This window comes from Mesoplodon mirus, assembly GCF_964341445.2.
Source record: "Mesoplodon mirus genome assembly, chromosome: 2".
In the NCBI taxonomy this organism is placed as follows: domain Eukaryota; kingdom Metazoa; phylum Chordata; class Mammalia; order Artiodactyla; family Ziphiidae; genus Mesoplodon; species Mesoplodon mirus.
The window spans coordinates 161,375,647-161,379,945 of record NC_138977.1 but is presented as its reverse complement, the minus strand read 5'-3'; positions in this window follow the sequence as shown (position 1 = coordinate 161,379,945).

The following is a 4,299-nucleotide window of genomic DNA, read 5'->3' as shown; positions in this document are numbered from 1 at the left end:
TCAATGGTGAAAAACTGAAAGCATTTCCACTAAGATCAGGAACAAGACAAGGTTGCCCACTCTCACCACTCTTATTCAACATAGTTTTGGAAGTTTTAGCCACAGCAATCAGAGAAGAAAAGGAAATAAAAGGAATCCAAATCGGAAATGAAGAAGTAAAGCTGTCACTGTTTGCAGATGACATGATACTATACGTAGAGAATCCTAAAGATGCTACCAGAAAACTACTAGAGCTAATCAATGAATTTGGTAAAGTAGCAGGATACAAAATTAATGCACAGAAATCTCTGGCATTCCTGTACACTAATGATGAAAAATCTGAAAGTGAAATCAAGAAAACACTCCTATTTACCATTGCAACAAAAAGAATAAAATATCTAGGAATAAACCTACCTAAGGAGACAAAAGACCTGTATGCAGAAAATTATAAGACACTGATGAAAGAAATTAAAGATGATACAAACAGATGGAGAGATATACCATGTTCTTGGATTGGAAGAATCAACATTTTGAAAATGACTCTACTACCCAAATCAATCTACAGATTCAATGCAATCCCTATCAAACTACCACTGGCATTTTTCACAGAACTAGAACAAAAAATTTCACAATTTGTATGGAAACACAAAAGACCCCGAATAGCCAAAGCAATCTTGAGAACGAAAAACGGAGCTGGAGGAATCAGGCTCCCTGACTTCAGACTATACTACAAAGCTACAGTAATCAAGACAGTATGGTACTGGAACAAAAACAGAAAGATAGATCAATGGAACAGGATACAAAGCCCAGAGATAAACCCATGCACATATAGTCACCTTATCTTTGATAAAGGAGGCAGGAATGTACAGTGGAGAAAGGACAGCCTCTTCAATAAGTGGTGCTGGGAAAACTGGACAGGGACATGTAAAAGTATGAGATTAGATCACTCCCTAACACCATACACAAAAATAAGCTCAAAATGGATTAAAGACCTAAATGTAAGGCCAGAAACTATCAAACTCTTAGAGGAAAACACAGGCAGAACACTCTATGACATAAATCACAGCAAGATTCTTTTTGACTCACTTCCTAGAGAAATGGAAATAAAAACAAAAATAAACACATGGGACCTAATGAAACTTCAAAGCTTTTTCACAGCAAAGGAAACCATAAACAAGACCAAAAGACAACCCTCAGAATGGGAGAAAATAGTTGCAAATGAAGCAACTGACAAAGGATTAATCTCCAAAATTTATAAGCAGCTCATGCAGCTCAATAACAAAAAGCAAACAACCCAATCCAAAAATGGGCAGAAGACCTAAATAGACGTTTCTCCAAAGAAGATATACAGACTGCCAACAAACACATGAAAGAATGCTCAACATCATTAATCATTAGAGAAATGCAAATCAAAACTACAATGAGATATCATCTCACACCAGTCAGAATGGCCATCATCAAAAAATCTAGAAACAATAAATGCTGGAGAGGGTGTGGAGAAAAGGGAACACTCTTGCACTGCTGGTGGGAATGTGAATTGGTACAGCCACTATGGAGAACAGTATGGAGGTTCCTTAAAAAACTACAAATAGAACTACCATATGACCCAGCAATCCCACTACTAGGCATATACCCTGAGAAAAGCATAATTCAAAGAGACATGTACCAAAATGTTCATTGCATCTCTATTCACAATAGCCCGGAGCTGGAAACAACCTAAGTGTCCATCATCGGATGAATGGATAAAGAAGATGTGGCACATATATACAATGGAATATTACTCAGCCATAAAAAGAAACGAAACTGAGCTCTTTGTAATGAGGTGGATAGACCTAGAGTGTGTCATACAGAGTGAAGTAAGTCAGAAAGAGAAAGACAAATACCGTATGCTAACACATATATATGGAATTTAAAATTTTAAAAAATGTCATGAAGAACCTAGGGGTAAAACGGGAATAAAGACACAGACCTACTTGAGAATGGACTTGAGGATATGGGGAGGGGGAAGGCGAAGCTGTGACAAAGCGAAAGAGAGGCATGGACATATATACACTACCAAACGTAAGGTAGATAGATAGTGGGAAGCAGCCGCAGAGCACAGGGAGATCAGCTTGGTGCTTTGTGACCGCCTGGAGGGGAGGGATGGGGAGGGTGGGAGGGAGGGAGATGCATGAGGGAAGGGATGTGGGAACAGATGTATATGTATGACTGATTCACTTTGTTATAAAGCAGAAACTAATTTAAAAAAAAGAAAAGAAAAAAAAAGAAGATGTGGCACATATATACAATGGAATATTACTCAGCTATAAAAAAGAAATGAAATTGAGCTATTTGTAATGAGGTGGATAGACCTAGAGTCTGTCATATAGAGTGAAGTAAGTCAGAAAGAGAAAGACAAATACCGTATGCTAACACATATATATGGAATTTAAGAATAAAAAAAAATGTCATGAAGAACCTAGGAGTCGGACAGGAATAAAGACACAGACCTACTAGAGAATGGACTTGAGGATATGGGGAGGGGGAAGTGTAAGCTGTGACAAAGCAAGAGAGAGGCATGGACATATATACACTACCAAACGTAAGGTAGATAGCTAGTGGGAAGCAGCCGCAGAGCACAGGGAGATCAGCTCGGTGCTTTGTGACCGCCTTGAGGGGTGGGATGGGGAGGGTGGGAGGGAGGGAGACGCAAGAAGGAAGAGATATGGGAACATATGTATAACTGATTCACTTTGTTATAAAGCAGAAACTAACACACCATTGTAAACCAATTATACTCCAATAAAGATGTAATAAATAAATAAATAAATACATAAATGAAAAAAATTTATGGAAGCAACTTAAACATCCATCAACAGATGAATGGATAAAGAAGATGTAGTACATATACACAATGGAATATTACTCGGCTGTAAAAAAGAATGAAATTATGCCATTTGTAGCAACATGGAGGGACCTAGAGATTATCATACTAAGTGAAGTAAATCAGAGAAAGACAAACATCCTATGATATCACTTATATGTGGAATCTAAAAAAAAATGATACAAATGAACTTATTTACAAAACAGAAATAGACCCACATAGAAAACAAACTTATTACCAAAGGGGAAACGGGGTGGGGGAGGGATAAATTGGGAATTGGGGTTTAACAGATACATACTACTATATATAAAATAGATAAACAACAAGGACCTACTGTATAGCACAAGGAACTGTATTCAATATTTTATAATAAACTATAATGGAAAAGAATCTGAAAAAGAATATATGTATGTATGTATGTATGTATGTATGTATGTATGTATGTATAACTGAATCACTTTGCTGTATACCTGAAACACTGTAAATCAACTATACTTCAATTAAATTTTTAATTAATTAATTGTTTTAAAAAGAAATTTTAAATAAATATATTGATTAAGGGTGATATCAGCTGTGCATAACGGAAAGCCTGACTATTTGTGGTTTATGCACTAAAGACATACATAATAGGAAATTCAGAGGGAGCCGGCAAGGGCTGGTGCAAAAGCTCAGTGATACAACTGAGGACCCAGAATCTTTTCATCTTTTCATCCAAATGCTCCACCTTCTCAATGCTGTGGCTTTGTGCCCTTGGAGCCTCATGGTCACAGGATGGCTGTTACAGCTTTAGGCATCATGATCAAGTTCAAACTCCAGGAGAAAAATGGGGGGAGACTATGTCAGGGGAACTTTTCTTGATGTGTCTCTCACCTGTCACCAGTGAAGAAAATCTTCTTAGAAGGACCTTCTGTCTCCCTAGCCAGAAGGGAACCACATGGCCACCCCTAGCTACAAGGCAGACTGCAAAATGTTTCCAGTATCAGGGAAAAGGGAACAAACTGCCCGTGCTTGGCTTCAACAGACCGTGAGTCATCACCTGAGACCTGGCACTTTGAGTCCCCAACCAAAGTCAGGGTTTTCTTAGCAAGCAAAGGAATTGTTCTCGGAAAGCAATTAGCAGTGTGTGTCATCATTGATATTTGCTAAATACCTGCTCGGTCGACATTGTACTGAACATCAGAGATGAATTAAAGAGATGAAGACTCAGTCCCCATCCCTGGAGCTCACAGTCTGTAATTCCCCCATCACAGCCCTCCATCTGGAGTGTGGAAGCCCTTTCACAGTTCAATTAGGAAGTGGTACCAAGAAAAGGTGACCTCACAAAGTTTATCTGAGTTTTTCCATAGCAAATAAATAAATAACTTTTTAACCTTTCTAGTCAAATATCAAACAAATACTTGTTTTCTTACTGAGTATTCCATACTATTGAAACTGTCTTCCAGTTCCCCCTTTTTGTC